This window comes from Trachurus japonicus, chromosome 10 (genome assembly GCF_045865225.1).
Source record: "Trachurus japonicus isolate A0001 chromosome 10, Traja_1.0".
Taxonomy (NCBI): domain Eukaryota; kingdom Metazoa; phylum Chordata; class Actinopteri; order Carangiformes; family Carangidae; genus Trachurus; species Trachurus japonicus.
This window is the reverse complement of record NC_140916.1, coordinates 16,037,455-16,051,443: the sequence shown is the minus strand read 5'-3', so window position 1 is coordinate 16,051,443 and position 13,989 is coordinate 16,037,455. Positions and strand designations below refer to the sequence as shown.

Sequence of the window (13,989 nt, the reverse complement as noted above, 5' to 3'; positions counted from 1 at the left end):
TTAAGAAAAGACAATGGACAACATAAGAAAAAGAAACAGAAATCCAAGCTGGTTCCAGCTGAGGTCCAAGATGTTTAGCATGGATGCTAACAGCCTTACGCATCCCTGGAGCAGAAGAAGGACCGTAGGTCGTTACATCCTGCGTTTCCCCAACCGCCTGAGGTTTGATTAAAAAAGGACAAAAAAATAACATTAACATCAAATTGATACACCACAGTATCTATGGCAACAACAGTTACTGTAACCTATTTCTACAGAGGACGGACAGTTGTGCAGTGTGACCTTTTGACCCCTGTCTAACGCTCTTTCCTGCCTGACAGATGCAGTTTGGTGCCCTTTCTTTGCATTCACATGCAGATAAAACAAGTAATCTTTATGTCTGTTGTTGCCCCCTCTGGAAAATAACCTGGAAGCACTGAAACATCATGAACATGAATCTCCCATGCTCCACTGGTATTTGCCATAGAAAATTGACGTGAGAAAACAGGTTAACAGGACACCAGTTGACTGATGTATCTAATATCAAACTAAAAGTTGTTCTTGTACTGGCTATGGAAAATCTAAAGAAAGTGACAAAGTGACTTACTGGTGGTTTGGTAAATGCAGGGATAGTCGCTGGTGGGGATCTTCCGGTGAATCAAGTTGGTGTAACTGAAATCTTCACTGCTAACCCACGTCCATAGTCCCTGAGAGACAAAGAACATGAGTGTAAGGAAATGTGCGGTTTTTGGTCACTGGATTGACTGAGCTTGTAGGATTTCATAAATAATTACCCCCTCGTAGGAGCCTCCCAGCCAAGATTCGCTCTCAGACTTTGACTTCATTATCTGCTGGAGAAGGATCTCCTCTCTGAGGCTGGTGACCGAGGCCAGGTGACCTCCCCTGCATTTGCATTGTTTCTAATGGACAGAGGAAGACAACAGGGACCATTGTAGTTGTACAACTAAATAGATCTTGACTCACTTCACTTCTTGACTCTTTCGTCTTTTACTCATATGTGAATGTAAAGCTCCTCTTCTCATGCATTGATGGTGACAGACTAAACTAAACTACTACTACTACTGTAACATATACCATCACCATCCAGAGGCTTTAGGTGAAGACGATCGTTTCTGTTGTAAACTTTGATAGAGATCACACAGTCAATATGAGCTATGTGTTTGATGTTGACGCTTTGTACAATTAATGATGTTCACAGTAACAATAGAGAGCAGTTAGAGCAGACGTACCTTAGCAGTCTCCCAGGTCAGGTGGTTTCTGAAAAATATAAAGCAGCGAGGGCCGAGCTGTTCCCAGCCAGCTGGGCATTGCCTGAAGAGAAAGAGGAGGAAGAGAGAGTGAACTTTACTTCAACCGAAACAAACTCACTGCCCTTCAGACGACAATACTTCTGCTCTCATGTGCTACTGTACAGCCTCGTACAGCAGAAACATGTGGCTGAATGAACACAGTCTGAGAAAACACTGACATGACTCTTACCTTCAGGTGCTGCCTCCTCCTCAAAAACACCTGCTGCACAAACAGAGAAACAGTCAAAACATGAAAACACACCACAGAAAAATACTACATATGAAGGAACCACTAAAAGAGACCACTGACCAGGCACAGCCATTTGTTCCTCTGGGGCGTCGACCACTGCTACTGCTTCTGTGGATCAAATACATGAATGAATGCTGGTGTCAGAGACAAACACTTCTTTACTGTCTGACTGTTTCTGTATCACCTCAAGCCAGCCCATGTAACACTGACCTGGAGCCTCCGGTTTGTCTTTAGCTGGAGCTGCAGAGAGAAACACAGTGCTGTCAGTACCAGTGGTAGAGATTACTCTCCTGTGTGTAAGTGTGAGTGTGAGATCTGACCTGCAGATGCAGCACCGATGAATAGAGCGAGGAGCAGGACAGTCTTCATGCTGAAGATCAACGATTGTTCTGTGGAGGAAAAAAAGATGTTGGTTAATCTAGAGAGAGAGAGAGAGCAGAGGCATCAGCTCCAGTGAAAGAAGAGAAACCAGCAGCAGCATCGTACCTGTCAGGTAGATGTGAGGAGGTTTGTTCAGGTATCAGCTGATGGTGCAGTGATGACAGGAGGCTGCTCTCTTCTTATATACACACCTCAACACCTCTGAGTCACGGTCATGTTGCAATGTGGCGGCAGAAAGCGATGATGTCTGCGACTGATATGGTGGACGTAATTGAACTGAGCACATGAACATCTGAAGCTGAACTCTGACCTGTTTCCTCACTGACACAAATCACTTACTGGTAGATGTGATGTCAGTGCAGGTTAAAGGTTTAAAAGAAGTGAAAGTGGTGTGTGTGCGTCAGCTGTGGGTACAAATTAAAGGGGGGGCATTACATTTTTTCAGGGGGGCTACTCTGCTGTCTCTCTTTGGACTGGGTTGCCTGGCTGTTCTTTTGTTATTTTGGGTCTAATTGAGCATGGATGACCCAACTTGACCGGGCGCGCTGGTTCGAGCGGAAAATATGACTCCGTTTTTTTTTTTTTTTTTGCCAGAGTCGGACTTGGACCAATGCTAGTGTATCAGTCCGTGTTGGGTCTGGGCTTCAACAACCGAGAGTCAGCCCGTTACAAGCTTGATGAGCAGGACCTCAGAGATTCAGTCAGTGCTGTGCTGATGACGGGCTAGTACACCAATCAGAGAGTTATTTGAGTTCCTACACAACGAGCACCTAAGTGATTGGCCACTTCGAGGTAAAAACCAAAACCCAAATAAAAAACCAGCTTCCAGTCCAGGGTGGACACGGCCCCCCAATGCCCCCCCATGCCGCTGGGACTGGGTGATGCACCATTGAGATTTCCAGAATAAGCATAGACAGCTAAACCACCAGGTCTGGATCTGGTACATGTCTGCCTCATGTTTGGTCTCTGTGAGGTCATAGTTTTAAAAGAATAAAAAAATACTGGAGAAGGAAGCAGAGAAATGCTCCAGAGTAACAATTATATTCCAACATCCTGTAAATACAGGTAAAATGGCAATAGGGTGTTACAGCTAGGTGCCATAAACCAGATGAGATGCAAACCCTTAAATTGCAGAATTACAGGTGAAATGACAGATAATTGTTAACATTTAGAAATATCAAACAAGTTGTGATATGTGTATTACAGTAATTGAGCACAATGGCTACATAGTTGCTACTACAGTAAAGAGCATGTCAGGACAAATTTCAAGATGACCTTCCAAAATGAATTAAATGGCATAATTTGTGAGTTGTATGAAGCATTTCAGAATAAAATCTCTTCTAAATTCGAATATATATTCAAACGGCACTCCCTGTAAACTTGGATTGTCTTAAACAGTTTGTAGTTTAGTGTTTCTCAGACAAGAAAGTCTGTGTTTTAGAGTGTAACTATGTCTGCTCAGTCACGTAGGTGGTGGTCAGTTTTATCTGCAAATCAGAAGTTCTTGGCAGTAGTATAACTGTAACAGTAACACAAACCTACATAGATAGATAGATACCTAGATAGATAGATAGATAGATAGATAGATAGATAGATAGATAGATAGATAGATAGATAGATAGATAGATAGATAGATAGATAGATAGATAGATAGATAGATAGATAGATAGATAGCACCATAGAGAGCGCACAATAAGAATTACAAGGAACACAATAGATCATAAAAATTGTAGCTATTTTAAGCTCCTGTTCAGAACATCCACTGACAGAGGCACGAAGGAGTTCTTGTATCTGTTTAATCTGGACCGCTGGGCTCGCCTGTATCGCCTGCCTGATGGTAAGAGTTCGTACTGTGAGTGTAAAATATGGGATGGGTCCTTTAGGATTCTCTTCACCTGTTTCAGTACACACCTTTCAAACAGAGACTGCAGGTTGTAATGATCTTTAAGGCAGATCATTGTATAGCTGTTTCTGTTTGAACCAGGTGCAGTAGCTTTGATTTAGCTAACACAAACTTATCAGCCATCAAACAATATGCAAATAACAATGTTGGGAAAAGCAGCAATTCTGCTGTACAAAGGTTCCTAATCCACTGTACTCAGGGTTATTACGTAACACTATCGTGATTAATTAATTGTTAATGATTAACGTGTATTGGTTTGTGACCTTTTCCTGGCTCTCATTAGTTCCACCAAAGACACATTTCCCCTCAAAACCTTTCATATGGTTTCATTTCAATAACATTTTCAGTGATCCAAGCTACACACTTTTTGGATGTGTGTTGAGCAGGTGTGTGTGTTGAGATGTGTGGTGTTCCAGCAGTTGTACAAACACATTTGTATATACTGTTAAAATGGGGGGAGGGGGAGGGGCACATTTTGGGGTTTATTCTTATAGCTTTTAACTTTTGTAATTCTGGTAATATTTAACTTTGTAATTTTTGTAATATTTAATTTGTAATTTATCTTAAGTTGTTGTATTACCTTTGTACACTGGAGCGCTGTGACGAAAGAATTTCCCGCAAGGGATTAAGTAAGGGATAATGCCCGACAAGGTGTCCATGTGTGGCAAGGTGAAGAGATCCCGGGCGGGGATTGAACCCACACCTCCCAGGTAAGAGTCATGCGCGCTTGCCAGTCACCCGAAGGGACATCCCCTTGGCCAAATAGCCAGGGCACATGATCAATTGGAGGCATAGTGACAGGAACCGTCAACTGTCACACATGGACTTCACCTCCTCCTCTTCCATTAATTTCTGATAATGGACACCTCGAAGGGCATTGTCAGTGCCCGATTGGCACCCGGAACAAAATCCGTTCCAGAGGCTTCTGCGCATGCCCACTTCCCCCCTTCTTTAAGTTTACGGCAGACACCGCGGATATGCATGAAAACAGAGGTGTTCTTTGAAGAAAAACACAAGCACGTCACAACAAATTTCCCTCTGTTCTATTTTTGATTAAATTAAATTTTACGTAGACCGATCAGTTAATTGTAAAACATTTATTTATTGATGTAAATGTGGTGATTTCTAAAAACTAAAAGCATGGTTACAAGCAAACTAGACATGCGACCACCTGTAATCTGTATATAACAACTGCCGGGGAATCATTTGAGTTTTTATTTTCAGTTAATTGTACACAATTCTTTTGTGCATGTCATTTTGGTTTTAGTATTACTTAGATACAATTATGTATTACATTTTGTGCAATAAAGTATTTACACACTTCTGCTTGTGCAACTGGGTGTAATGGGCATCGTGTGCACTTTAGGGTCTTGTGCAATACTATCTGGCACTTTGATAAATACTCTTATAGGGCATCGTGAAGTACAACCTGGTACCTAATACCTATGCACTTTTGCACTTTAGCACTCGTGACTTTAACCCAGCACTTATGCACTTTATCTCCCAGAACAAAACTGTTATGGTCCCCCTACCTGTGATATATATACGTATATACTGTATATACATACATATATATATATATATATATATATATATATATATATATGTGTGTGTATATACATATATATATATATATATATATATACAGTACACTGTCTCGCGGCATGTGTTCACACCGGGCGCGGTCAATGTAATGACGCGAATTTGTGCCGGCGGCGGGAATGACGCTAATGGCGCGGTGCGAATGACGTGAACACGCGAAATATTCGCGCGAATGCTGCGAGTAAAAACAAATATTCCAGCAGGCAAACTCGAGTGAGTAGAGCGAGGCAAATATTTTACTCACGCCTGGTGTGAACGTACTGTCACGCATTTGACTGGCTGCACACAATCTCACGCCACTCCGACTTCTCATGCACACGTGATGCTCCTGGTCAGGGGCGTAGCACCAAATACTGGGCCCTGTACACACTCTTGAGCCCCTATCCATGCCAGTGCACGAAGCGTAGAGTTGTTTTCAAGGTAAATCTATACAAAGCCACCGATGTGCTTCCCGTCAGGACAGTTTTTCGGTAAGCAGTCTCTGCATTTGCCTCAAAACAACTCTGTCTCGTAACGTCCTGTTATTATTTCATAGCGTGGTGAATGTGCAGATCACAATTTGTCCACCAGAGCGTTTTGGAGTTGTTGGATTGTGTATTTGATGAGTTTGATGAGGGAAACCAAGAAATCCCATGAGCCAGCTCGCAGCTCTGCTCCGCCGTTCTAAAAATAGCTTGCACCAACAATTAACGAACCTACCCCTAAACTATGCCATAATCCCTAGGGATTATGGCAATGGGCCAATTTGCCAAAATGTTGAAATATCTATTTAAGAGCTGCTTCCCCTAATTCTGCCTTCTTTCTTTTTCTTTTCGCTCTTTCTTTTTCTGATACCCCAATTTATGTTTTTTGGACGGCATGAGGACAGCTAGCCTCCAGGTCATTCAATCTGGGCTCACTAAAGTTACACTTATCGCTGGCCGCTGTCTATGGGTGGACTAAACCATTTTGCACCTCCAAGAGGGGGCCCCCAGAATATGTTGGGAGGACTGTGACACAGAGTTCATTCTCTCAGTTGATGTTATCAATATATTTTAAATAAATGATGGCACCAATTCGTTCGAAATAAAAACATCACACAAAAAAATAATAATTTCAGGATTTTCATGGGCCCTCTCTCTACTCGGGCCCTGGGTAGTCAGCCCCCCCCCCCCCCCCCCCACTACCACGCCCACGCTCCTGGTGTAACCTCAGTCAGTACTTATGTGCTTTTTCATTTGACGCAAATGTTGTCTTTTGCATGTATTTTCTTCTCGGAGTATGCCTACACCAGAATGCTTAATTTACATGTTAAAATCACAATTTTTTTCTGGGGGGAATGCCCCCAGACCCCCCTATGGAGATTTATTTTTAGAGAGAGAGAGAGAGAGAGAGAGAGAGAGAGAGAGAGAGAGAGAGAGAGAGAGAGAGAGCAAGATTACCCCAATTACTTTTTCCACGTATGGGTCCAACTCTGCAACCTTCTCTTTTGAAAACGGTCCAGTGCAATAAGAAAACTATTACAGTTGTGAACAAGTGTTGGATTGGTAACAGGTGTGGGTCACTATTAACATATCCCGGAGGATTTGCTAGTATAAAATGTGTTTTAGAAAAACATGGGGGAAAATGGCTACTGTTCAATATTTGTTAAGATTTAAGGAGATTTTCAATCTCAGTCATAGCACTCCCTCTGCTGGGTGATTTATGAATTACTACTGATGTTTTACTACTAAAATGGATGGATTATTGAAGAGGTCAAAGGGTTCAAGGGCACAAGTTATGAAACAAGAAGATGTAAAATAATGACAAAAACCACAAAAACAGACAAAACAACTACACAAAGATGCAAAAAAAAAAAAAGAGATCCAAATCGCTCTCTGACCCTTTCCTCCATTGTGTGTGTGTGTGTCCAGCCGCTGTGTGTGTCCCGTCAGCAAGCCCGTGCACCTGTGCAACAGAAACTATATCTGAGTGTCAGGGTACAGAGAGAAGAAAAACATTTTTATTAAAGATTGAATTTAATTATACTTATACTACGAAAATTAGTTAACAGTTAATATTATGTCCCATGCACTTCTAAGCAGTTGCAGCAGATAAACATGTTTTAGATTCAGTATGATTTACATTTTCTATGTTATCTGATCCCCATCACAAATAAATGTCCATGAACCTGCTCAGAAATCACAAACAGCCTCCTGATCAATGCAGAGATTTTTAGGCTTGTTTAGTACCAAAGTAATTCACTGACCATTCTCAATATCCATTAAATTAGGGACTCCTTAACAAATAGAAGCAAAAAAGGGCCTCAGGTTAAAATGATTAAATGATTTTGGATAGGAAAAAAAGCATCAATATGAATCTATCCAAAATCATTTTTTTCCTCCTAAATCCATCTTTTCCTCGCATTTTTGTCTTTGTTGATATGGAAACAGTCCTGAGCTCGACAGTCGACTAGTAAGGTCTACCCAGGAAGCTAGAGTAAACAGAGGTACGCAATAAAAACACACGTTAACACTGCTCTCTCATGCACACTCAGTGTTGTGTGGTAAGGAACTGGTGGATGTTGCAGAGCATTTGTAGTGATATTTTGAGCATTATATAAAGACCGAAGTCGCGGTTAGAAGAACTGCCCCCATTACTTTGCTGTTTAACTGCAGTCTAGCGCAGCTAGCAGGAGGAGATTGAGCTAGGTCAGGTCTGCAATTTTTTTCCACAGATTTTTTCTTATGGTCGCACTCAGGGACAAGAGCTGTAGATCGTCACTTAGAAAATGACCGGAATTCTCCTTTAACCTGTCATCTTATGATTTATAAAAGCGCTCCCACTGCAGATACACCGACCGGAGGCTCTGCTCATCTCTTTCCTCCCCTCGCCCCAGTCTCCTCCTCTTCCTCCTCATCTCCTCTTTCTGAGATTGATGCCAAAACATACATGTGTTGGTATAGAAAAGCATACAACTCACCCTTTGTCTCCCCCCAGCAAATCAATAATATCAGTGCCATGCTGGTGCTGGCCCGCGCCGTGTCTGGGCCCAGAGAGTACACGTTGGACCTGGAGATGATGTCGGTGAACCCTCTGCTCAGCTACCATGGCAGCTCCGCCCTCAGACTCTCCATCTACGTCGGGCCGTACAGCTTCTAAACAGGAAGGAGGAGGAGAAGAAGGAGAAGATGGAGAGAAAGAGCTGTGGAGACACATGGATGCAAACAAAGGAGGAGAAGAAGAAGTGGTCAATGCAGTTCAACCAGTCACTGTGATGTTAAACTCTTAGCTTTTTATACCTAGTTGTCCAAAGAAAGCCTCACATTTGTAAGCCCCACCATATTGCGTGTAAGAATATACATACAGTAAAATATCCAAATACATGTAGCAGTAATGTCTCACAGATAAAGAGCAGCCTTAAGATGATTAGTCCAATCAGATCGTTCCCTTCACTTGGCTCTGTTACTATTGTTTTTTTATTTTTTTATTTTCTGGGATAAAATGCCTCGTTCTGTGGTCAGTGTTTATCAAAGGGATTTCTTTTCTTCACACGTGTTCAAGGTGATAACAAATCTGTGCCACCAGGTGGAGTGAGTCACACTCAGAACTCAGCTCTGTACCTGTCGTTTGTCAGATTGTCACGTTGCTGATCGTGTTGTAATTTGTTTTGTTTTGTTTTTGGTCTAAGATTTGAACCCAAATAAAACAATACACCTTTACATCTCTGTGTCACAGCGAAACTGATCAGTTTCTTTTTTTATGTTTTATTCTACAGCATCATCAACCCTGGAGCCTCTGATATGATAAAGCTTAAATAATGTGTTTTGATTAAACAGAGGACTTATCATGAATTAACAGTCATTTTCTAGTTTCAGCTTCTCCAGTGTCAGGATGTGCTGCTTTTTGATGATTTGATTTTACACTGCGCTATCCAAAAGATATAAGATAACTTATTTGGAAATAGTAACTGGCCTATGTATTTACAAAGTTGCATTTACAAAATGGTGAAAGTTAGGTAGCCTAAGCCTACTATCAATGTGTACATCCTCTCTCTCTCTCTCTCTCTCTCTCGCTCTCGCTCTCTCTCTCTCTCTCTCTTCTCTTGAGGAAGTTTGTTGTAAAGTGTAAGACGAGCTCAACACTGCCCCATGTGGTTATTAGTGAAGTTTGCATGTTCAGGTTGAACCTCTCAACAAATCTCATAAAGGAGGATCACACGCTATCCCATTAACATATTACTTTATTGGAGAAAATAAACTTCCTTTCACAATCACAAACAGAAATGCCTTGATTGCAAAAGATTAAAAAGTTACTGAGTGATTCACATTTTAACATCTTTAAGAAAACAAACACAATGGATAGGCTAACATATGAAAAAGAAACAGAAATCCAAGCTGGTTCCAACTGAGGCCCAAGATGTTTAGCATTTATGCTAGCAGCCGTACGGGTTCTTGGAGCAGATGAAGCACAATGAGGAGGAACACCGTTGGTTTCCCCAACCGTCTGAGGATTGATTAAAAAGGAGAGGAAAAAAATAACATCAACACCAAATCTGCAATTGATAGGGTGAAGTCAGGTAAAATGGGCCACTTTTTGGTAAACGACTAATAAGACCATCAAAAACGCTATGCATGAAATCCATTGATATTTTTAAAAATCGACATAGGTGTCTTAAATGTTTCTGTGTGAAAAAAAAAATTAAAAAGTATAATTATTTTGGAATTATGAGAGTTAAAGTATCGGGATATTCCCTCTCGAGGTACGATGAAGGTTCAGGTAAAATGGGCCAGCCGTTCAGTTAAATTGGGCCAAGAGAGAACAACACAGTAATTTTAGCAGAAATCATTAAAATTTTAATAATTAATTGACACTACTACTAAACTACAACACTAAACTTAACATTAACAGTAAAAACATAAGAGGTTGAAGACATTTTTTAATCTTAAAATGCATTTTAAAATGACATGATCATGTTGTTGCTATGCTCTTTGATAACTGACTATGTTATAGGCTCTTTTACTGTGTGTGAATGTGTGTGTGTGGCATTATAGATGCCATTTTCCCCCCCACAGTGCTAATGGCACCATGAGTGGCACTGACCAACCTTGGATATATATCTAACTTTGAACATGTTTTGCACCCTCAATTTCTGTGTAACTTCAGTGTGAGACTGTGTTTTGTATGTGGCCCATTTTAGCTGAAATGCATGGCTCAATTTACCATGATGCATTAAGGTAAATTGAGCCACCCACAAAAAATGCATTTAAATTAAAAATAAGTAAGCTTAGCAAGAATTTTGCATTCTATCCAATGGGGGCAATCACAATGTGTATTATAAATCACATTTTTTATTGTAGATCTGTTTTTTTACAGAGTTATCAACCTTATCAGTTTCAAGTGAAATTTGTTTGCCAGGCCACTTTTGGCACACTTCTCCTCAGCAGGCTGGATATAAAGCATTGTCCCACCCACAACAGCAACCAGAGACCACTCAAATCTATTGTTTTTTGTCAAGTACAGTTGTAGCAACAATTTGAAATCATTTACAGCCATTGCCTGTTAAAACTTAAAAAGCTAGGAGGCTCAAACCTTAACTGGCTCATTTTACCTGATGGCCCAATTTACCTGATGTCACCCTACACCACAGCATCTATGGCAACCGGTATTCCCCACACACTAAAAACTCCAGGGTTATTTCTTGAACCCAATTTCTGGGTTACTTGTGTTGGGTTAAAATTATGGGTTAATTTTCAAATACTAACCCAGTTTCTGGGTTATAAACACATTAATGATATGAACAATCACATGTCTAGCCTGTCTGTTTTTTTGGACATTGGTTTTTGTGTTACAGGAGGATTTTTGCACTTTTTGCCTCTAGAGTCTCCAGTGATCAGTATAGACCATAGAGAGAGTAGCACCAGTCCAAGCTGTTAGTGCAGGCAGCACTAACAGCTTTATCTGATGATAAAATTAGCAAGTTGCTAACTCTGACGCATTTACATTTGTGCACACGTACGAATGTTCATTAATGTCTATTGTCCCTTTTAAATAAATAAATTAAATAAATAAATATAATGTAAGATAAAGTTTTATTTACTGAAAAAATTGAAAAAGCATGCACATCCCAAAATCTAAACGTTGGGTGCCGGACAAAAGAATATCAAAGTTTTATTTACTGACATAAGGTAAAGTGAATGGTAACCCAAGGTCAGGATTGCAGTGACAGTGGCTCAAAGTGTAGAGCGTGTTGATCAGTAACCAGAGGATTGGAGAGGAAATAACCCATTGTGCGTTATTTTTGACCCAGGAATTTTTAGTGTGCATTGAAAATTGACGTATGTTAAAAGATACTGATTGACTGATTTATCTTTCAAGATAAGGCAAACTCCACAAGCTGTAGGTTGTTCTTGCACTAATTATGCAAAATCTAAAGTAACTAAGAAAGTGACTTACAACTGGTGCGTAGGAAGGTGCAGGGAGAGCTGCTGGAGGACGACTGAGAGTACCAGTTGTTGTAATAGAAACCTTCACTGTCAGTCCACATCCATCTTCCCTGAGAGACAAAGAACATTGAGTCTAAGAAAATGTGGTCATTGGTCACTGGATTGACTGACCTTGTTGGATTTCATAAATGAATACCTGCAGGTTGAAGCCTCCCAGCCATGCAGTGCTCTCGCGGGCTGTCTGTGTGATCTGCTGGAGGAAGCTGTACTCTCTGGGGTTGGTGACTGAGGCCAGGTGACCTCCCAAGCCAGTGCAGTACTCCTAATGGCCAGAGGAAGAACAAAGGGACCTTGTAGTTGTACAACTAAATACATCTTGACTCACTTCACTTCTTGACTGTTGTCTTTTACTCATATATGAATGTAAAGCTCCTCTTTTCATGTCCTGATGATAACGGACTAAACTGAACTATCATCATCAGGCCGTCTGAATGCTCACAGTAACAATAGAGAGCAGTTAGAGCAGACGTACCTCAGCATCCCACCAGGACTTGGCTGATCTGACAAACATGAAGCAGCGAGCGCCGTTGTGATACCATCCATTTGGGCAGGGGTTAAACCGAGCTGCAAAGAGAAAGAGGAGGAAGAGAGAGTGAGCTTTACTTCAACCGAAACACACTCACTGTCCTTCAGACGACAATACTTATGCTCTCACACGCTACAGCCTCCTACAGCAGAAACATGGCTGAATGAACTCAGCATGTCTGAGAAAACATTGACATGACTCTTACTTTCAGGTGCTGCCTCCTCCTCCTGAGCAGGCACAGCAGCCATTTGTTCCTCTGGGGCGTCGACTACTGCTACTGCTTCTGTGGATCAAATACATGAATGAATGCTGGTGTCAGAGACAAACACTTCTTTACTGTCTGACTGTCTCTGTATCACTTCAAGCCGACCCATGTAACACTGACCTGGAGCCTCCGGTTTGTCTTCAGCCGGAGCTGCAGAGAGAAACACAGTGCTGTCAGTACCAGTGGTAGAGATTACTCTCCTGTGTGTAAGTGTGAGTGTGAGATCTGACCTGCAGACGCAGCATAGAGGAAAAGAGTGAGGAGCAGGACAGTCTTCATGCTGAAGATCAACGATTGTTCTGTGGAGGAAAAAAAGATGTTGGTTAATCTAGAGAGAGAGAGAGCAGAGGCATCAGCTCCAGTGAAAGAAGAGAAACCAGCAGCAGCATCGTACCTGTCAGGTAGATGTGAGGTGGTTTGTTCAGGTATCAGCTGATGGTGCAGTGATGACAGGAGGCTGCTCTCTTCTTATATACACACCTCAACACCTCTGAGTCATGGTCATGTTGGGGTGTGGTGGCAGAAATTGATGATGTTCGTCTGTTATTGATATGGGGACGTGATTGTACTGGGCACATATCTTATGATGAGCTCTATTTCCTTATTGACACAAATCACTTCCTGGTACCGTAGATGTGATTCCAGCGCAGGTTAAAGGTTTAAAAGATGAGAAAGTAGGCTGCACATGTGTGTGTGTTTGTTTTATTAGATCCCCATGAGCTCTCACAGCAACTACTCCTCCTGGGGTTTTTCCACACTCATCAGCTGAAATTACAACAAAATACATTAATTAAAATGCATTAACATACATGCTCACTTAACATTAAGGTACATGAACACTTCACCTTCCACTTACTAACCCTAACAACTCAAGACAACAAAGACACAAGGACACCTGCTCAAAACTCAGTCCAATACAAAGATCACGGCAACTCTTCATTCACTCGTATCAAACTTAGGAATTACGACCTGATGACATCGCACTCTCAAGGTCATCAGTGCTAAGAAAAGCAGATCAATAGCTCAACTATACCATTTTATTCTCTCTGAGTAAACGAAAATAAATTTTAGCTTCTTCTTAAAGTTTACAGTATTACTATCTGAACCCAAAAAATGTCTGTAGTGCATTGACCTCCGCTTCAAGTTCGTTCTGCATGGCGGTAACAAAAACCGATCTGACATCTGCCTCGTGAAATTGTTATGTGTCTGAAAAAATGATCCTATTTATTAGTGAATATTGTTTAGTTTAGTTTATTTATTTGTTTCATTCATTGAAAAAAGAAAATAAAACAATTTTAAAAAAAAACAG

The 13,989-nt window shown here is 41.1% G+C and overlaps 1 long non-coding RNA gene and 1 pseudogene across 2 annotated transcripts; both read right to left on the bottom strand.

Annotated features, from left to right (window-relative positions):
* Window positions 1-1,599: 1,599 nt before the first annotated feature.
* Window positions 1,600-2,142, bottom strand: LOC146979608 (uncharacterized). Its single transcript, XR_015036805.1, has 4 exons — window positions 2,026-2,142; window positions 1,860-1,928; window positions 1,750-1,779; window positions 1,600-1,647 (listed from the first exon to the last, which is right to left on the bottom strand). It is a non-coding gene; the product is annotated as an uncharacterized LOC146979608 (long non-coding RNA).
* A 7,575-nt stretch (window positions 2,143-9,717) lies between these two features.
* LOC146979607 (ladderlectin-like) lies at window positions 9,718-13,141 on the bottom strand (annotated as a pseudogene). Its single transcript, XR_015036902.1, has 7 exons — window positions 13,075-13,141; window positions 12,911-12,979; window positions 12,621-12,830; window positions 12,362-12,453; window positions 12,026-12,151; window positions 11,840-11,939; window positions 9,718-9,889 (listed from the first exon to the last, which is right to left on the bottom strand). The product of XR_015036902.1 is annotated as a ladderlectin-like (transcript).
* Window positions 13,142-13,989: the final 848 nt, after the last annotated feature.